The sequence below is a fragment of the Ambystoma mexicanum genome, chromosome 4q (genome assembly GCF_040938575.1).
Source record: "Ambystoma mexicanum isolate Mex_15411 chromosome 4q, UKY_AmexF1_1, whole genome shotgun sequence".
In the NCBI taxonomy this organism is placed as follows: Eukaryota; Metazoa; Chordata; class Amphibia; order Caudata; family Ambystomatidae; genus Ambystoma; species Ambystoma mexicanum.
In genome coordinates this window covers 233,020,462-233,043,186 of record NC_090928.1, presented here as the reverse complement: position 1 = coordinate 233,043,186, position 22,725 = coordinate 233,020,462, and positions in this window count along the sequence as shown.

The following is a 22,725-nucleotide window of genomic DNA, read 5'->3' as shown; positions in this document are numbered from 1 at the left end:
CTTTTCCCCCATCGGGTTCTGGTAGTTGATTGTCCAAGGGGTGGAGTGTAGTACTTAAGCGCAAGAAAGCTAAAAAAAAAAACATGGCGCAGGTGCATGGCCATTTTGGAGATTCACTTCCATTACCGCAATGAAAGCCTACATTTTCGTGGGCTTGGTAAACGTGCGTTCCTGCAGCAGACGCAACGTCACATAATGATGTCAAATAAACTAATTGTAGAGAATAGTTGTTGTACTGTCCGCTGAAGGACGAGCCAGAGAGGGAGTCTAAGCGCTCTGCAGGTGCAGTGATAAGGGGTACTGGGAACAAAGGCAAGGAAGGGAAGCTGGGTTTTTCCACTTCTAGCTGGATTTTCCACTCTGTGCTCCTTATGCTTGTGATCTGCTCTTCGGCCGAGGGCAGTCATAACCAAGAGGGGTGGGGACTCCCCCATAAAGAGAAGAGGCATTCCTCTTGGAAAAGTATTTAGAATGTGGACTGCCGGTTGATGCAGTCTCACTGAGATGGCGGATGCTCCGCTCCAGACCCTGTTAGCACGAGTGATCTCTCTGCCTACCTGCTCTGGGATAAAGCAGTGTTGAGGTGGCCGAGATTAAGCTGTCTTCTGCAACTATTATTATGGTGATGCATTTTCTTTGTTTATGTATACATGACTATATGTAATGTGTTAGTTATGTGTGTATGTATAAAGTGTGAATAAACGGCCTGTAACAAGCCATTTTTTTTTCTTATAACTATTGGCGTTAGTGTGATTTCTTGTTTATCTGAGTCCAATGACTCGTTTTGTTAGGGTCTAGTGGGATGTAGGTTTGAGGTCCCTCCACGTGGCCAAGCAAAACAGTTTCCCATCAACAAATATCTATCTTGAGGAAACATTAAGTATAATGTGAAAGATGAGTGTCCAGTGAAGTTGTCATGAGGCAGCGCCGGGGAGAGATATTAGCAGGAATAAACCCTGTGAAAATTGGCCATATTAATGGTTTGCTATGATTATAACAATGCAGAAAATGTGCAGTGATAACTGGGCCCTGACTATGAATTCACCAGGGGATGAGAACTCTGTGAACAACACACCTTATGTGTGCAAACCCTGGCTTAAACCCCTGAGTGGAGCGCGACTAGCAATACAGCGGCAGAAGTGATACGAACACCGCCTCAGTGTACACACTCCACGCAAAGATGTACACAGCACGAGAAATACTTGCACTGGTGACAGTGGGCTACCTGTGCCTGATCCCAAGATGATGAACTGGGTGTTGTAACCATGTAGAGGAGCAGGTAGACGCTATCTTGCCAGTTCCCGCCCCCTCGCTGCTGTCATATTGGAACATTTGGAGAAATGCAATAAATGGGACCTCCTTTATTGTTCCCATATCGCATCGAGTGTATGAGAAACGTTGTGCACTCAGCCATACACAATGTACCCTTGCACTGAAAGTGTGCAAGGATGTTGCATGGAAGAATGCTACATGGAAGGATGTTGCCTGACAAAATGTCAGAATGCATCAATGAATATTATGGATGGACGTTAAAGTGAAATCTGATGATGACAAAGTGATGTCATGAAGAAGATATATGAACCTCTGCTGGAATGATATGAAAATATTTTGAAGTAACAATGTAACTGAAGCACAAGAGTAACATGTACCTAAAGCTAAAGTAATCATGGATCTAAGAGATTAAATAACTTTCTGACCAATAAGTGTAAAAACGCAGTAAAGCAAGGTAGAAAGAAAAGATATAGAATCTTGCTTTAGAGGAATATTTAGCGTGGCAAGGACGGCAATAGTAGGAAAATGGATGCTGGTTCACGTTAAACTTAACCAAGCTACCTCAGAGACAGGCCGAGGCTGTAGAATTAGGAGATGCAGAAAAATAGTCCTGTGTGCAGAGCCGACGACGAGTCAAGGTTGGCCCAGAGTAAGTATGCTATTTTTAAAGAATAAGCACAGAGCACAAAGGGAGTACGTAAGCTCTAAATGTGGGACATTCTTCATCAATGGAAGACGAAAACATCTGTGAGAGCCAAACTGTTGGTCCATTAAAAGCATACAAAGTTCATGTGAGATGGAGTGAAAAAGTCTCTAGAGTCCAAGAGGAGCAACAGCACCCTGCATAATTAAATAGCAGTAAATTGAAGGCTGAAATTGACATATTTTTGGTCTCTTCACGTGTGACTCAGAAGTTGAAAACAAAGGCTATTCATTAGAGCCTTAAGCTAAGATAGTGGTGTACTCACACTCCCTTGAATGTTCCAGAACAGTGAGCAGACACAAGGTCAACTACAAAGGGACGACTTTGGCTGATGGCCTACCGATGAGAGATGGACTAATTGGGAAAATGGGGAGTAGTCTGATGGGATTCAAACACTTAAGTTTTGTTTCTCGTCTGTGCTGCTAAGGAGCCAAAAGTCGAAGGTTGGTGTAGTATGCCAACCAATCAGTGGGGTTGAGGGGCAACCTAATGTGCAATGTAGCATAGACCAATCCACTGGTGTTTTGTCTGCTATAATCAGTACTATACATATTTAGAGGTAGTTCAAGACGTGCCCTACAGGTAAGGGGTAGCCAATGATTCACTAATACTTATATGTTCTATAAGTAGATATGTTCGCCTAACCAATCCCTTCCCTAGATAGGTTTTGTATTTTGCCATGTAGAATGGCATCATACATGGTGCATATTGAGGTATAAGACCTCCATGTAATCAAGCTTCTGTGTGGGAGTGCATGCATCGGTCCGATGTCTGCCAGTGGACCCTGCTTTATCAAATTGATAATAAAGTAGTACTTAGCCATATTCTTTTGGGTCCATCCAATTATTTGGTCTGAGATTATTATAATTCCATCTAGCACAAAAGATGCTTCAAGGTGGTAGAGCACATTTTGAAAATGGTGTGGATGGTTATGATCTAGGCCAGATCCAGACTCTTGGCTACTCCTGCCATTAGCCAGGAGACCACGGATCTTCCTGTGGAAATCGACGTGCAGAATCACGTGCAAGAAGAGTTGATCAGCAGGTCCCCCTTGACAAAATTCCTGTCAAGTCCCCGCATGTGTCAGTTGAGAGAGAGTCTATGCCGGAGGACTCGTACGCAGTCACGGATGTAAGTAGAACAACAAAGGTGGCAAAAATGAAGGATTGTGTTGTAAATAATAAGTGTAAAAAGTCACTATTTTTTGGGGAGATTATAAAAAGAAATAGATACCTTGATTCCTGGTTACAAAGAGACAGAAGGGTATTAAGGATTCCTGAGGCACGGCCCACAAAAGAGTGTGTATCAAACTCCAAGATGGAGTGAAACAGAGAAGGGATACATTTACTAAGATAGTAAAGGAAGGCGTATGCAGTTAAACAATTTTTAAAAGTGCACATGTGTAGGGTTATAAAACTGTTAATTGTGTCTAGACTGATAAAAAGATAGTAAAGAAATTAAAGAGATTGGTGAAAGATTTGGACCGTGAGATTGACGTCAATCACGAAGGGAAAACATTAAAGGAGAGTAATATAAGTAAAGAAGAGATTCTTAAAATACTAATAACAAAAGAACGATATCATAAAATTTGATAGATAAGGTTCGTACCAGGCCCTTTTACGCATGAAAATCTTGTAAATACGACAGCTTTATTAATTTCATGTGTACATTTATGCACCACTGTAGAGCAGAGGGCAGTGCAAAGGTCAGGTTACTTTATAGAAATCAGAACGCTTCTTTTGATTTTTATCTACATGGATGTAATTGCAAGTCATGGAGAAAAGCCTCTGAAACAGAATGTATTTCTCTGAAGCGTTTCAACAAAATAAAACTGTACACTGTGATAAAAGGAATGGTTTCTTTCCATTCAGCTTCTACTGTGTTGTATGTAGATGCTCATAAAGCAAACAGAAACACTGTGCATATTTATTTATTTTCCTAACTTCAAGACTACAATTAAAACATCCAAAACCTGACTCTCCAGGAAGTGCAAGCGCTGTTCAAAAACAAACAAATGAAAGTTACATTTGTAATTGAAGCAGAAATACAGCAAAACATGTCCCTGTGATAATCCAGATAGGCATATGTAGCGCTTCATGCATGGTTCGTCCAACGTCTAGGCACTGTGATTATTATACCTCAGTCGAGGTATTCAGTTTACCAACCTCGGAAGGATGTTAGCCAATAAAATAGCTCCGCCGGTCGACCGCTTGTTGCTGCGATCTATCCACGATCTGTAGGTTGCAGGTTCGAATCCTGGCACAGCCTACTCAGCCTTTCATCCTTTCGTGGTCAAGATTACTAACATCCGTTTGGTGATAATTGTGATAAATATGTTTTATGTATAGAAATTTGCCAAAAGCACTATTTAAATAACCATTTGACCAATAGATTAGGTATAGAATTTAGCATGAAGTCCTTGCCTTTCTGCACTGTTGTATCATAATATTGGCACACCATTGGGTATTAATATCTCCAGGAAATGAGGACTTTCATTAAACATCAAAAGACAATTCTGCTATCGAACCTCAAAACACACAATACAATTCATGTTTGCTTTACTATGTAATTGACAAGGTTTTTGTTTTTTCAACATTTAAATATATACAGGAGAGATCAAATGGCCAGACCCTGGAGAAATAATGAAAGGTGTATTCTGTCACAATGCAGAAAGCTGTCGCATGGTAATGATGTCCATACAGTTTTTGGACAAGTCGGCTGCATGTCACCTACATTTTACTCTCTTGCAAAGGAGAAAAGTAATTTTTACTCTCTTGAAATCACATTTACTCCCAACGTTTAAAAATAAGGAGTTAAGTACTCCCACCTCAAAATCTTATCTGGAGCATGGATCATTGCATACATTTTCACAATAAAAAAGTTGAACAGTCAAAATATATCCTGATTGGGATTATAAACAGTGATTGATGATGCCTGCGCCAATTGACCGGCGTGGTATATTTGATCAAATAATCGAATAAAACAAAGGGTAAGTATTGACGATCAAAACTGATCCGTCATCATGGGGATACACCTCTTTTACATTGATGTAGGACATTTCCAAGATAAACAGCGAAGATGAGGTTATTTCAAGTGGATTGTGTCCTCCAACATATTCCTCATCTTAGATGTATTCCATCCAGCTTTGCTGCTCTTCGGAAATTTTTTCGGCAGAGGGCGCCATGCGTCGATGTCGTCGAATCGATGGTCCCTCGAAGGCCTCCGTCAAGGGCGACGTCATCGGGTGTATAAGTAGCATGCGCGGCACCCGTTGGCTTCAGTTCCATTTTTCCGCAATTACGATGCTTCGGACATTCGGCGCGCCTCGAGTTCTGTCAAGAAATATAATATAACGAGAAGTAATTATGTCCTCGTCATCGACGCCGACCACAACCCCGAGATCGGGTTTTAAGAAATGCAAGTCGTGCGGCTCCAAAATGTCGATCACGGACCCGCACTGCGAGTGTTTGTGGTGTCTCGGGGAAGGCCACGACATGGAGGCCTGTTCAAAGTGTCAGGCGATGACGGGGAAGGCCTTGCGAGAAAGGAGAGGAAAGCTACAGGTATGTCGGCCTCTAACGTCGAGTCGAGACCCCATGGGGAAAAATCTCCTCGACGCGAAAGGCATCGATCTAGATTCCGAAACGTTTCTCATCGCTCGTCGTCTACGTCGAAAAAGTCGAAGAAACGACGCCATAGATCTCCCTCCACCTCGTCGTCAGATGAGTCTCCGAAAATGAAATGCCCCACAAAACATTTGTCTACCGAAGAGTGGGAAGCATGCAGGGTCAAAATGATGGAGGTGTTTGAGAAGGCGAAGCCTCGGTCCACGCCTTCTTCGGAATCTGGCCGGGAGCGTCATCGTTCCAACACTCACGCGCCCTCGAGCCCGGGTGATCGTAAAAGGAAGGATAGGGAAACATTCCAGGACGCCGAGCGATAAACGCTCGAGTCGAGTCGACCGCTCGAGGCCACCGACGCAATCCGAGACCTATCACACCTTGAAGGGGAAACCGTCGAAGGGCGCCTCAACGCCCTCTCAAAGCAGACCCTGTCGGCGACCACTATGTCATTGACGCCGTCGACGCCGAAACTCTCAGCGCCAAAGGCTCCAACCAAGCCAGGGCAGCCAGAAAAAGAGAAGGAGAAAGTTACAAAACATGTAATTTCTTCAGAGCCTGGTACTACACCTCTTCCTCCTCCTCTCCCAGAGAAGGTTTTCAAGCCTCTCCCTAGGAAGGAGTTTTTCAAATCCTTGACCTCAATTTGTGAGGAACAGGAGAGATCCGAGGAGGAAAATCTACCTTTTGGATTGGAATATGGCACCCCAAATGTCCCAGACTGCTTGATCTCAGAGGAAAGCAGAATGAGGAATTTGGTGGAGTTTTTACACAATGCAAGTGGCATTGACACCTCTCCTGAGAATGACTTTGGTAGACAAGATACAGGAGAGCATGCAAGTCCATCTTACCGTCAGTTAATGACCAAGGTGGTAGATTACTTGGGATGGACTAGACCACCAGCCCAATTCGTCCAGGACGATTTAACAGACATATTGGACCATGGTACCACTGAAGACCCAGTACTACCTTTTCATGTAGCCTTACAAAACAGGGTGACCAAGAATTGGGAAACTCCGGATTCTATTCCTCCGGTAAATAAATCCCTCGCATCAAAATACCGCCCTGCCAGTAGCGACCCCGGCTATCTGTCAAAACATCCAACTCCCGAGAGTTTGGTCATACAGGCAGCCACAGCTTCCAACAAACTTGCGTACCCGTCTATCCCTCCAGAGAGGGACGATAAGCGTGTGGATGGTTGGGCACGGAAGGTATTTTCAGCCGGCAGCATGGCATTAAAATCTGCCAACACGACATGTGCCTTGGCAAAACTTTCGTACACTCTGTGGGAGTGCATCGGAATGGCGGCGGAGCACATACCAGAAGGGGAAGAAAGGGAAGGTTTCCTAGCCATCGTTAGAGATGGAAAGGAAGCCATGCAGGAATCCCTTCAATCTGGATTGGACACTGCAGATAGTGTAAGCAGGTCCATGGGCACTAGCATGGTAATGCGCAGATTTACATGGTTACGGAAGTCGGGTTTTGCACCGGACGTACAGAACCGTCTCCTGAACATGCCTTTTGACGGGTCTCACCTTTTTGGCAACAAGGCTGACGAGAGCCTTGAGAGGTTGCAGACCTCAAAAGCAGCGGCCAAATCTTTAGGAGCTGCTATTAGGCCACCTCAGCCTTTTCGTGCGCAAGGGCAATCATGGAGGGGACGATCCTATCGTTATTACACCTCATACGGGAAGACGAGATGAATGGCCAGTCAAAGGGGCCAAAGAAAGGCCACTCGTGGTGGACGAGGAAAATGTGCTAAGCCAGCTCCAGCCGCAGCCTCTTTGCCATCAGCAGCTGCAACATCCGCCACAAAACCACTTTGAGGACTTGCACCACAAAACACCTGTAGGGGGCAGGCTGTCGCAGCATCTGCAAGAATGGCGAGCCATTACTTCAGATGTTTGGGCTCTAGAAATAATAGCCCAAGGCTATTGCCTTCCTTTTCTAAAGCAACCTCAAAGCAATCCACCAGGGAGACACCCGTTGAAGTTTTCAAACCCGCTCCTACAGCAGGAAGTTCTAACCCTGCTGGAGAAAGGTACCTGCAGCGGAGAGGAACAAGGGTTGGTACTCCCCGTATTTTTTGATCCCCAAAAAGGACGGAGGACTGATACCCATCTTGGACTTAAGAAACTTGAACAAGTTCCTCAGGAAGGACAAGTTCAAGATGGTTACCCTTTCTCAGATCCTTCAGGCCCTTCAACTCCAGGACTGGTTGGTGTCATTGGACCTCCAGGATGCTTATTTTCATGTGCCGATTCATCTCAAACACAGAAAATACCTGAGGTTCGTAGTTGGCGACTCACACTATCAGTTTCGAGTACTGCCATTCGGGTTGACCTCCGCTCCGAGGGTCTTCACCAAGTTAATGGTAGTGGTGGCAGCGCACCTCAGGAGAGGGGGGATTCATGTCTACCCCTACCTGGACGATTGGTTGATCAGAGCGCACTCTGCCGAGCAAGCATTGGATCATCTGAAAGTCACCTGCCACTTCTCCACAAACTGGGCTTCTCCCTCATTTTAAAGAAGTCTCAAATGACACCTTCCCAACAGCTTCAGTACATAGGAGCTGTATTAGACACATTCTTGGGAAAGAGCTCGCATCCCAAGACGAGGGCTCAAGACATTCTTCAGATGGTTTCAAAATTCCAAAATGCCCAAAATCTCCAGGCTTAAGACTTTTTAAGGTTGCTCAGCCTCATGGCATCCTGCATCTTTCTGGTGCCAGAGGCACGCTTGAGGATCAGATCCCTTCAATGGGCCGTAAAGACTCAGTGGTCCCAGTTCTCTGGTCAAATGACGGATCTTCTTCAGATTCCGAACAAGGTCAGACAAGACCTCCTGTGCAGAGAACATCCTAAAGGGAGAACCTTTTTTGGCAACCATGGCCGGAGATCACATTAGTGACGGACGCCTTATTCCTGGGATGGGGAGCACATGCAAACGATTTGGCAATAAACTGTCGTTGGTCTCCATCGGAGTCCACATATCAACCTTTTGGAGCTCAGGGCAATCAGACTAGCGCTGAAGGCCTTACTGCCATCTGTCAGGGGAAAGAATGTCCTGATAATGACGGACAACACAGTGGCCATGCACTACCTAAACAAAAGAGGAGGTGTGGGGTCACTACCCCTGTGCAGAGAGGCAATGCAGCTCTGGTATTGGGCGATTCAGGAAGGAATGTCTTTAACGGCAATTCATCTAGCCGGGGAAGAGAATATGGCGGCAGATGCTCTGAGCAGGCAGAGCACGGTGTCCCATGAATGGGAATTGGCTCAGGAAGTCATTCAAGAGGTCTTCGCCCTTTGGGGAACCCCTCAGGTAGACCTATTTGCAACCAGTACCAACCGAAAATGCGAAAGGTATTGCTCAAGGGAATTTCCCCCGAGAGGAGCCCTGGGGGACGCGTTCATGGTAGATTGGAATTTCCCACTATTGTACGAGTTCCCTCCGATTCCCGTCATTCCTCAGGTCTTCAGGAGGCTGAGACGCTTCGGGCACCACATGATCCTAATTGCTCTGGATTGAGCCAGCAGAACGTGGTATCCGGACCTTCTAGATATGTCCATCTGTCCTCCAGTACGTCTTCCTCAGAGAGAGAACCTTCTCCCTCAAATGGAAGGTCAGGTTCTCCACCCAGAGGTCAGAACACTCAACCTTCATGCTTGGTATCTGAAAGGCTGAGATACAGGGATTGGAACCTTCCAGATGATGTTATGGAGGTGTTGCTTTCGGCAAGAAGGCCAGCAACAAAGTCTCTGTACCGTTGCCATTGGAAAAAGTTTTGCAACTGGTGCAGGGAAAAGAATGTCGATCCTTTTCTATGTTCTATTCCGGAAGTACTATCTTTCCTTCTGACCCTAGTACATAGAGGTCGGAATATTGGAACAATAAAAGGTTACCTGGCAGTGCTTTCCATTTTCAAGCGCTCATCCGAAGAAAGCTCCTACTTCAAAATTCCTTTGATAACACAATTCTTAAAATGTCTCACTAATGTGTTTCCGCCTCACCCATTTCAAGTACCGATTTGGGATCTAAATTTAGTCTTAAAATGCTTAATGTGTGCCCCCTTTTGAGCCTATGCACACGTGTCCATTAAGATTACTAACATGGAAAACAACCTTTTTAGTTGCTCTTACATCAGTAAGAAGAGTGAGCAAATTGCAGGCCCTGTCTTCTGGGCCACTCTATACTGTGTTCCATAAGGACAGAGTTGTATTGAGGGTTAAACCATCATTTTTACCGAAGGTAATATCTGATTTTCATTTAAGTCAGAAAATTGTTTTACCCTCATTCTATCCTCCACCTCATCCTTCTAAGGAGGAAGAAAGATTACACAGACTGGACCCAAAAAGACGAATGGAGACAGAGGAAGGAGCAGGGAAATAAAGGATACAACTAAGGGAATAACAATAGTACAAAAATAATGGATGGGAGGACAAATATTACTTAAATTATACAATAAGGGCATTGATTGGGTACGAGAAAGAGGAGAGAAGAGCGGGAAAAAAAGAGAAGGAGGAAGAGATCATACACTGAACAGAGGGATGAAGAATGCAAGCAAAGGAAAGAACGGAGAACTCTCGGGGAAGAGGAAGATTTAATGGTGGACAACCACATCAGTGTTGGAATTGTGGGAGCATGGGACACATAGCTAGGACATGCAGAAGCAGAGAAGGCATACAACAGAATTGGCAAGCTCCAAGAGGGAGGGATGGGATATCTTCCACAATATAGTACAGAACCGCAGGAATATGCCCAAGATCACACGTATGCTCAGACATATGCACCACAATCCCAACAAATGCAGCCAGCACCACTACAAATGCAATTACTGCAAGGTGAACCACAGCAGGCCCGTATGCAAACACAACAGGCACAACCACAGCAAGCACAGATACAGCAGGCTATGGTACCACAATGGAACATGACAGCAGGAGCCCAACAAGCACCTACACCCAAATGTGGGAGTGGTGACTGCGATAGGAGGAAATCCTTTCACAGGTACAGGGATGAATTTATATCCACAATAGGACAGCCGGCAGAGCGATTTGATGTTTTCAGTTCAATCAGTGACACCATACCCCAAGTGGAACCAAGGGTCAGGGTAACGATGGGGGGCAAGACATTTTCCTTTATAGTAGACATTGGAGCCACACGTTCTTGTGTCCGTGAGGTAAAATACCCAAAGTCAGGTACTGCCATGAATGCTCTAGGATTCTCTGGGGCGATGAGTTCAGTTCCGTTTACAGACTAATTACCAATTACTATAGGAGAACATGAAATGTCAATGCCATTATTATATTCTAGGCAGGCGCCAGTTAATATGTTGAGACGTGACTTAATGACAAAATTTAACATGACAATATCTTTCACTGATGAATGAATAGTGTGCTCGTCTCCGGGATACACTATATGAATGTGGGAGAGTTTATATTAGCCTTGAAATGCTAGAAAGTATTAAAAGGAGTGCCTTTAGATCCAGAAGTATTTTTGTATGGAGTGACTATTCTATTATCATGGTTACCCAGGTTGGCAAGTAAAATACTGAGAACACCTGGTGAATTTTTGTTAGGGCAGAAATCCCCATGGATGATGAGGAAGGGCAGATCATTCCCTTACAGTTAGAAGCAGCAGTGGTCAAGGAAGAAAGGGTGATGCTTCATGGGACAAATGATGAAGGAAGGGGATGGAGGACAATGATGGCGCTCAGTGAAGGACACAGGTTGACAGATTTGACAGACTAAGACCTATTTAGAAATGATGACTCTGACTAACTAGTGTTTTTTAAGTATTAGTTATTGGATTAAAGTGAAGAAAATAGAAATACCGCAGAGAAAGGCATGGGTAAAAAAAGCAGACCACAATGTTTTCAGGACGCCTTGGAGAAGGGGCCAGAAATGTTATGGACTACAAGCACATATTTTGTGGGACTATTAAAAGGGATAGGTGCAGTTAAAATCAAATTAAAACCAGGAGCTCTTTTACCAGAAGCAAAGCAATAACCCATGTCCATAGAGGCAGATGAAGGTATATTTGAAACCATTTCCACTTTAATGAAGCAAGGCATAATGGTACCATCAGATTCATCATGTAACACGGCTGTGTACCCGGTGAAGAAAATCAAAGGGAGGGTCATGGACATTTATACAGAGCCTTCGCTCTCTAAACAATATAGTTGAAGGTGAGTTTCCTCTAGTTCCAAATCCTGTGATGATATTATGTAATATCCTGTCCACGGCCAAATATTTCACAGTTGTCGATTTCCAAAATGCATTCTTTTTGATTCTCCTTCATGAAGACTTGCAAGATTTGACTACCTTTTCATATAGAAATACATTCCTGAAACATACTTGTTTTCCCCAGGGGTACTGTGAGTCGCCTTGCATCTTTAACAGAGTCCTTCAGATGGATTTGGATAATGTCCAGCTCCAAAGTGCAATAACTCAGTATGGGTATGACGTTTTGGTGTGTAGTGAGACAGAGGAAAACTGCAGACTCAGTTAAACTCACGACCATACTTTCAGAGAAAGGATGTAAGGTAGACAAGGAAAAACTGCAATATTGTCAAGAAGAAGTCGTGTGTGTATATAGGACAAATGATCTCTCACAAAGGAAGAAACGTGACATCTAAAGAGCAGAAGCAATCATGAAAACTGTAGCACCTAAAACAGTGAGGGCAATATAACAGTGTCTAGGCTTATGCAGTTATTGTAGGGCCTGGGTTTTCTATTACAGTACATACATTCGACTACTTTTAAAAGGACTCAAAAATCCACAGGTAGATAAAAGCACATTAACATGGACAGATGAGATGACTGAAGGGTTTGTATAATTGAAAAAGGCAATCCGTACAACCAACTATTGGCATATTACAGTGGGATTTTAGATCCAGTAATGAGGGGACACTATCCCTGTGAGAAATCTTTAGCTGCTGCTGCTGCATTTACAATTAAAAAAGCTTCAAGTATAATGATGGGGTGCCTAATATGATATATGATATGGCATTTATAACTCACCTATACACAAGTGTTTCAAGACGCAAGGTTATTCAAGGTTATTTGTAGAGCATGCATGCAGTTGCCGTTTTGGAGAAACCCAAAAGTACATTGACCACACAAAGAGCATTGGGGTACGGGGTGATTATTTCCAACCCCAAAATTAAAATTGTTAAATGTAAAACAGTAAATCCAACAATGTTTATAGCATAACCAGTAGGAGAGGATGACTATTATAAGAAAGGCATGGTATCAACAGTAAGACAGCCACAAGTAACCACAGTGCAAGGGTGTTTATTGAACTTCAAAAAAGAGTTTGATAAATGCTGATCGAATCCTAAATCTACAGATGGGAGCAAGCTACAACCATCAAATAAAAAACGCAGTCCTAGTGGTGTCTTGTCAAAATAAAAAGCGCCTATACTAATAAACCTATTGCCAATCCTTACCTCTAAATACAAATAGTGCTGGAAACAGTGTTATAAAAAAGATAGAAGTGTTCACAAAATGATATGTCAGGATGTTCAGGCCGTTGGCCTCCCCCACATTTTCAGCATGGGGCAAGGCGGCACACTCGAGCTTAGCACGTGCTTTGGCTCCTCCAGCACGAGGATGCAGTTCAGAACAAACACCAGGGCCTTCTGCAACAGTTTATTTTCCCTTGAAAGTCTCATTCGACAAATGCCAAATAATATTTAGTGTGCTTCTCTTTCAGGCTTACACGATTTAAACAGGATATCCTTCCCCAAACTTCTTACTTCCAGATTCACTTTGCTTTACTGTCGGAAACTTTTGAAACAATAGGGCTTTGCTTTAATCCCATACATGACCACTCTGACACTGCTGCTTCTGGTACTGGTATTTCTTAAGATCAATTACTTTTACTTTACATTCATTTGTTTCCAACAAGCCTTCTTGGGGATTATATTCACTTTTCCTCTACTTATTAATTTCCCTGTTTTGGCTTTTAGTTTTGGAGACTTCCGATATCGTGTTCACTCACAAGGGGTGACTCTGTTACTTTGGCTCTTATTATCTTTCAGGTATCACTTTCACCTTGGGCCCCCCTCATCTGGGCTCAGTCCCCCGTCAGGTATCACTTTCTCGGAGGATTCACGGTTCACTCCGGACCTCCTTCAGACGGGCTCAGATCCTCTTAACACAATGTTCAATTAGTCTCCCTCCGCCGGGCTCGGACCAACTTCATTTGTTATTACTATCGACTTTCACCTTCCTTTTTGGGTTTGTGCCACTTTCCGGCTTTTCTTGGTGCAAGCGCTCCGCTCCCCACCTGCTCGCCCAAATCTCTCTCACTCGCTCTCTTCTGATCAGACTAACCGGGCAGCGTTGCGAGGTCAGAGGCCCTGTCCTTTGGCGTGGGGATGAGGTCAGGATCACACCACCTGCCCCTCTACATCCTTGGGGTCGGCACTGGTCCCAAGGGAACAAGCAATTGTCTGGACCTCAACAACAAGGTCCTGGCTGCCTGAATCCAACACGTAGGAGGCACAGCTCCTGTTGCATGCTGCAGCCCATCCTTCCCACTGGGCGAGCGTCGCTGCACGCCGTCCTCCTCTGGATTCACCTGACAGCTCCCAGCCTCTTGGTTTCGCAGCTCCAATCTTCCCATCTTGCTTTTAGTTTTTGGGATTTGAAGTGGTATCCTCTGCAGGTCTCAGCCTTGCAGCCTCCCTCTTGCTCTCCCTGCTGCATCTGACCTTTCTCTCTCTGCAGCCTCCCTTTATACACCTGTGTGAGGTTAATGGGCAGCAGGTGTATGATTAGGGTTGGGCTTGCCTGACTTCATTAAGGGGACAGCCTGCTGTCAGAGTGTTGTAGTCTGTCTTCTTTGTCTTAGTGGGCTTTTCACTGGTAATCCTCACCCCTCCAGGTTGCCTCTTCTCAGTATCATGCGAAAATGGGGGCGGGGGGCAGATGCGAGTTGGGAAATACCCCAAAAAGACAGAGGGGTTGTGTGGTTGTGGATAACAGGTGAGAGGGTGATGCCGTGTCTCGCCTAGGGTATTCCCATGAGAATGACCCCAGACTCCCCTACCCTGGTGATCCTCCCGCACTGGTCCACCCCCAGAGTCTGGATCCAAAGGCGATGGCCGTGCCCTGGCCGGGTTCCAAATGGAGAATACCCCTAAGTTTCTCACACTATGTACAAGATTGCACAACGCACACTGACTGTTATAATGATATTCTCCAAGCTAGAGAGAATGCCCCTGGGAGGGAGGAAGTTGTTTTTATTGATGGTTCTTTGAAAATTGACCAAACGAATGAGGAAAGGCATATGGGGGCAGTGGTAGTGAAACTGAATAGAGAAGGTGAATTCGAGGTAGTTACAAGCATGAGGTTGTCATCGAATCATTCAGCACATGCTGCAGAATTAGTAGCGTTCATTGAAGCGCTTCGGGGATGAAGTGACGATGTACTCTAACTCTGCCTATGTGACGTCAACTGTATACGCAGGTTTGTCACGCTGGAAAAGGAGGGTCTTCCTCCGTGTAGACGGCACTCCAGTGCAACATGCAGCCCTTTTGGATAGGCTTATAGAAGCATTGAGTCTCCCGTAAACCTTAGCAGTTGTGAAATGCTGGGCACATTCTAAAAGAACAGACTTCATTTCCCACGGAAATGAAGCCGCAAATGTAGAGGTCAAAAAAGGAGCCTATTATCCACCCACATCTAGTTTGGGAAAAGATGTTAAACAAATGACAGGACAATGCATGTTAAAAAAGGATGGCATTAACATGCTGTCTATTGTCCATTTAATTAATATACAGGGTTTAGCTCCACAAAAACAGGATTTATGGAGAAAGCAGGGGTGTTCTTTATCCCCCACTGAGGCAATTTATAGGCAGGATAGCCCTGGAAAGCCAGTTATGCCTCCAGCATTATTGAGAGTAGCGCTGGAGCAGCTTCACAATCCAGCTCACACGACTTGAGAGAGTCTAGCTGCAACAATTGCAGAAGAGTGGTTCTCACCCAATCTACTAGAGCATGTGGCACAGTTCATTGTGAATTGCATAGTGTGCCAGAAATGTACCGCAGGGCACAATTTGCCAACAGTGAGACGCGCAATCCTGAGACCCAATGTCCCATTTCAGCATCTACATATAGATTATGTAGATATGCTACATATATGCTATGGCTACAGATATATGCTGGTCGTAGTTTGTTTTCTAGATGGATAGAGGCAGGTCCATGCACACACCCTGATGCACTGTGTGCTGCCAAGTGTCTTGCGTGCGAATGTTCCCCAGGTGGGGTATGTGCAAAGTTTTGCAGTCTGACAATGGACCGCATTTTGTAAATGAATTATCTGAGCAGATATTATTTCTGTTAGGTATCAGACACAAGCTTTTTTCTGCTTATCACCCCTAGGCGAATAGCGCCTGTGAGAGATTAAATGGATTATTAAAGGAATGCATAGCCAAGTTGATAATTACTCTGAAAAAGGGATGGCTACATTGCCTGCCCCTTGCCTTGTATGCCCTGAGAAACCTGCCTGGTTCAGATCACCATCTAACTCCTCATGAGTTTGTGACTGTACGCTGTATGAGAACCCCACTTGCTCCTCCAACTACGGTAAGAACTGATGCCCACAGTGTAGCGCAGGCATTGGGCGACGAAAATGCACAATTATTTAGCCACGACAATTAAGTGTTTCTTTCATGTACTGAAAGCTCCAAGGCTATTTATTTATTTGAATTTGTAAAGCGCCAAACTGCCCTTGGGCCTTGTGGCGCTGTTAAGAAGGCTTACTTAGTTACATAAGTGCATTAGAAGGCATACATACATACATGTTGCTTCATACAGTTCCAATATGCGCTTAACAATGGTTACATAAATTGGTGGGTAAGTATATGGTGCCAGCCACATCTTACACGGCGGCAGCTACATAAAGTTGCAGGGTCAAAATCGCTAAGCAAGAGCATGGTGCCAGCCACATGTTGCATTGTGGCAGCTACACACAGTTGCATGGTCAAAATTAGTGTGCATATACAGGTGCCAACCAAAAGTTGCAAGGTGGCAAGAACACATATATGTGTAGTCAGGGTCAATGGGTAAGTGCGTAGTGCCTGGCACAGGATACAGAGGAGGCAAGCTACACATGAATGCATGGTTAATGTCAACGTAGCATAGCATGGGGCCAGTCCTATATTGGAGGATGGCAAGTGCATACTAGTACATAGGTTTCAAATTAACGGGCAACAACGAGGAGCAAATCTCAGGTAGGTCGGGCAGCTACAGGCACTTACTGGGATGCGAGGAGAGGTGGTGGTATAGGTGACCAAAGGGGATGGGGGGAGTGCAGTCACACTGGGGACAGCGGAGGGCTGGTGGGGGGAGTACAGTCACACTGGGGAGAGCAGAGGGGTGGGGGGAGTACAGTCACACTGGGGCAGCGGAGGGGTGGGGGGAGTACAGTCACACTGGAGACAGCGGAGGGGTGGGGGGGAGTACAGTCATACTGGGGACAGCGGAGGGGTGAGGGGGAGAGTACAGTCACATTGGGGACAGCGGAGGGATGGGGGAGTATAGTCACACTCGGGACAACGGAGGGGTTGGGGGTGGAATTCAGTCACTCTGGGGACAGGGGAGCGGTGGGGTGGAATTCAGTCACCCTGGGGACAGCTGAGGGTCAGAATTCAGTCACCCTGGGGACATATCCATGGACATCCTGTCAACTCTCCACACCCTAATGAGGGAGTTCCAGCAGAGGTTGTCCCCTGCAGCGGCACTGGTGGTGGCGCTGGCCCCTGATCAGCCTCCGAGTAAGAAGAGAAAGCGTAATCCGACGCCTCCACATCTGCCTCCTCCACCACGTCAGGCCCCGACTCTACTAGCTAACCCAGATACACACACAAACACTGCTATGGATATGGCCACAGGGACCGACGAGGATGCGGACTTCGTCCCAGCAGATGAGGAATCACCGCACCTGGATGCTCCGCATATAGTCTCTCCACCAGATGAGGTGGGCTCATTCCACTCGATCTCCAGGGCCTCTTAGCTGTTCCAGCTGGTGCCCGAGGAAACAAAGAAAGAGGGCTTCTTGAATCAGCGACGAGAGTCCAAGAGGAAGACGATCATGGCGGTACCCATTTTGGACGACATTTGGGAGGGAGGCCTAGCCCTCATGAAATACCCATGCAAGGATCCAACCAAATGAGACAGGTTAGAGAAGAAAAACAGTGTTCCAGACTCCGTGCCCAAGTGCTTGAGTTCACAACCGTCGCCGGACTCAGTAGTGTTGTCTGCCGCAAGGAAACTTTCGGCTAACCCAGCTTCATCCTCATCAGTTCCCCCGGACGAGAGGAAGAAGATGGACGCCATGAGGAAGAGAGTCATATGCATGGCGGCATCCACGATCAAGGTGGCTAATGATCTGGCTATCTTGGCCCAAAAAGACCGGAAGCTTTGATTCATGCTGGGCCAAATTCTAGAATTCCTCCATGATGACAACAAAATGGAAGCTCTCGCCCTCTTTCAGGACGGAGAGGTGGCGTCAGACCATGCCATTATGGTGGCAGTGGACATCGCCAACAGAGGTTTCTGGCAGATGGAAAACAGAGTCTGCCTTCGTCAGCAGGGATGGTTGAAGGCCACGAATTTCCATCAGGACATGCCCTTCGATGGTGAAAGTCTGTTCGGGAAGGCGGTCGACGAATCCCTTCAAGCCATAAAGACGGATACGGAGATGGCACGTTCCCTTGGCACTCTACAACAGCCATGCTTGTCTTTTCAATCCTCCAGGGTAAAATCGAGCCAATCATGCAAAGGATTCTCCACTTCATACAGGGAACCTCCCCGATCCTCCATGCAGGGAGCCTACAGGGGTCGCTCCCAGGCCTACGGTAGCAGAGGTCAGCATCGCCGTCGCCTGCAAGGCAGGGCGCTGGCACCCAAGCAAGCCTGAACCGGCCAAGACACTGGGCCCCAACTCATGCTTCCCGGTGGGAGGGCCGGCTGACTAGGTTTGTCTGCAAGCATAAGAAGATCACCGACAGATGGGTGCTGGACGCTCTCACCCAGGGACATACCTTAGAGTTCCAACGCAGATGCCCTTGTATTCCACTGGTACCCTGTCAGGAGCAACACATCCCTCAACTCCTGGAAGAAGTGTGACCCATGTATGGAAGGGAGCGCTAGAGCTCGTTCCCTAATGGCTCTGAGGTTCCGGAGCCTATTCCAGATACTTTCTGGTCATAAAGAAGACAGGGGGTGAGAGACCCATCCTGGACCAGCGCCGTCTGAACAAGTATCTGAAGTCCCAAAAATTCAGGATGGTCCTGTTGCAGCACATGCTCGGCCAACTGGAGGAAGGGAATTTCTTGACGTTGTTGGACCTAGAGGATGCGTACTTTCATGTCCTCATCCACAAGAAACATCGAAGGTTCCTGTGGTTCGTGGTGCAAGGCCAACACTAGCAGTTAAAGGCCCTACCATTCGGCTTGAAAGCAACCCAACATTGTTTACAAAATGCCTGGCCCCGGCGGCGGCCCATCTGCGTCTGCAGGGCACATATGTATACTTGTCCCTGGGCGATTGGCTGATACACGCCTGCTCTCAGGAACTGGCCGACGAGCACACAAAGGAGACTGTCCAATTACTGAAGGAGCTGGGAGTCTCCATAAACTGTCCGAAGTCCTGCTTAATGCCATCGCAGAAGGCCCTGTTCCTCAGTGCCAGGCTCAACACGGTGGCTTGCCTTGCGTCACGATCGGAGGAGAGGCTAGCAGCCATTCAAGGGAAGGTACAGTGACTGTCATCGGCAAAGGCGGCCATTGTTCGGGCCAACAACTTGTTGCTGGGCATGATGTCATCCTGCATACCTCGTCCTTCTCTGCAGGTTGCAGATGCAACCCCTACAGGAATTCTTGGATGCACGTTGGATACAAGTGTCTGGGAGTTTTGCTGACAAGATTCCTCTCAACAAGGAGTTCCAGCGGGTGATATGGTGGTGGGGGTGTGCTCCCACATCGCCCAGGGGACAGGATTTAAAACCCTGCCATACCAGAGACGGTCACCACGGACCCCTCAGTGGAAGATTGGGGGGCTCACACCGGATGTCTACACGCCAGAGGTCTGTGTCTTCCAGAGGAGTAGGATCTGCATATCAACGTCATAGAGCTACAAGCAGTGTTCTGGGCCCTCAAGTCTTTCCTACCATCTCTAAAGGGCCAGGTGGTGAGGATCTTCATTGAAAACACTACCGCCATGTTCTACATCAGGAAACAAGGGGGCACTCAATCCCTAGCGCTCTCCAAGGAAGCACAGGAATTGTGGCACTGGGCCAACGGACAGGGGTTGTTCCTCGTCCCTCTGCACTTGACAGGCACCAAGAACACCATCGCAGACTCCCTCAACCAGGAGCTGCGCTTCTACTACGAGTGGGAGCATCATCAGGATCAAGTGAACCGCCTGTTCGTCAATCTTTTTCCGACGGAGGCAAATTCCAAAGGCCAGACGTTTACCAGCCGATTCCACCAACCGAGGAGCTTGGGGGACACATTCTCCTTCCTGTCGGGAGGTCTGTTTCTGTATGTGTTTCCTCTCCTGCTACATGTGATCTACACACTCACACCATGTCAGTACAAAATGATACTTATTGCCCCAGCGTGGCTGAGGCAGTTTTGGTATCCTGACCTACTCAGCCTGTCAGCGGCACCTCCAGTCAAGTTGCTAGTACTTCCAGATCTGCTCACCAGAGAGGGAGGCGCAATCCTTCATAACGACCCAGGATTCCTGAACCTGAAGGTATGACTCCTGCAGCCTTAGAGTTTGGGGGTTATGAGCTGCCAGCAGACTACAGGGAGGTCCATGCCTTAGCCAGGACGTTGTCGATACTGAAGTGCTACGGCCATAAGTAGAAGAGCTTTTTTATGTGGTGGCAGTCACTGAAGATTTCCCCCATGAGGGTCACCGCTCAACAGATTCTTCCATATTGCTTTCCTTGGCAAAAGCTGGTCTGGCTCATGTGTCCATCAAGGTACAACTGGCGGCCATCTCACGCTACACCAGTTCCCTGGGAAAATCCATGTTGTGGTCCCACAGACTCGTCAAGGAGTTTCTCAAGGGCTTTTTCGATCTTTCCTGCCAGTGAGGGTGCCTGTCCCGGCATGGGAATTCAATGTAGTCATGACAAGACTTATGTGGGCACCTTTTGAACCTATGCATCAAGCCCCACTGAAGTTTCTCTTGTGGAAAACGGCGTTCCATGTGGACTTCACCTAAGCCAGATGGGTGCGTGAGATTCAGGCCCTATCCTGCAAGCAGCAGTACCTGACTTTCCACCAATTTAGGGTGGTGCTGCATACACACCCCTCTTTCATGCCAAAGCTTCCTTTGGAATTCCACCTTAACAAGCCATTGGTGTTACATGTTTTCTTCCTGAAAACCTCGTCCCTGACGGAGAGGACCCTGCATTTGCTGGATGTTTCTTGTGCCTTGAAGTTCTACTTGACACGCACAAGGAGTTTTTGGAACACTTCTCAATTGTTTGTGACCTTTTGGACCCGTGAATAATGGGAAGGCCTTGTCCAAGGCTTCCATCTCAAGATGGCTCCCCAACTGCATCATGCACTGTCATCAGCCGGCTAACTGACATCTGCTGGGCCGCACGAGAGCCCACTCCACCAGAACGATTTCTGCGATTACGGCATTCCTTTCTGGTGTACCCTGCTCGACATCTCCAGCATGGATTCATATGGGACCCTCCCTGCGGGCACTTGCGGCTCTTCTTGGCCATACTGCCACTTTACATGCTTACTAAATCTGTAGATGGCTGCCAGATGTGGGTCTTAGGGAGAGAACTGGCATTGGATGGAGCAGTATGATCCAGAGGACAGTGGTTGGTTTAAATGAGAAATTTAGTTTTAAAGTGAAAGTACTTTTACCGAGGATTCCCAGCCTGACGACAGAAAATATTCATGAGCTTTTGAATCCATGCTAGACCCATGCTGGAGAACAATAGTTACAGGTAAGTAATTTAACCTTATGGTCATAAATGTTCCAGCATTGGTGATTCCCCAAAGTGATCTCCATATCGATGAATTTCCAAAGATGGATGAGCACATGAGGAAGAAGAGGTTGCTTAACCTCTATCGCAAGAAGAGAAGTAATTATTTCTCAGCAAAATCAATAGAGGCCTATGACAATATTCCAGATGAGCATAGACTGTTTATTAAAGCTGCAATGATAATGACATCTATATTCCTGCCAGGACTCCAGACTCCAGTAAACGCCAAGCAGCTGCAGATCACCAGATGGGAGAAGAATTGAGGGCCATCAGGCTGCTGATCCTCCAGAACAGGTATGTCCTGGACTTAATTACAGCAATGGAAGGAGGCGTGTGCGCCAAGATCGAGCCTTCTTGCTGTACATTCCTACCATCCCATGATAAAGATAATGGAACCCTGACAGAAGCAATAACTATGCTGACGGTTTTGCATACAAAAATGGAAGATGAAGCTCAAGAAACGGCAGGAGATGAGATTTTCCTCTCCATTTTCATGGATTCCAATCTGGCTGCTGAATGCCTTAAAATTACTTGGAGCAATACTCTTGTTGGTACTACCAGGATTCTGTCTTATAAGGATCATCTTGGGACGGTGCCAGAAGACGGCCCAGACAGCTATTGGGGTGAAGATAATGTTTGACATTGACGCGGCGACGGGTGTGCAGATGCAAAATGAAGCCAGTACCTGTGTGAATATAATGAAAAGTACCCTTGTATCTCCAGGAACAAAGTTCCATTAACGCAAGCATCGGAAAAGCTATGTAGGACGTTGGATATTCTGTTCACCATCTGGAGAGTGCTGCCGTAGGACCTGGAGTGTGGATGCACACACAAAGAATGCAGGTCACCTGAGGGGGGGGATGACATAGATTTGGGTCCCAGAGAAGAAGCAGGATGAAGAGAAGATGCTGATGAATGATGAAGAGGAGATAAAGACCATGGAAGAAGAGAATTTGGTCGAACATTTGGGGAATGTAGAGAAGCAGGTAGCTGCTATCTTGCCAGTTCCCGCCCCTTCGCCGCCGTCATAACAGTCAGAGAAAAGCAATAAATGGGACCTCCTTTATTGTTCTCATACCGCATCGACTGTATGAGAGA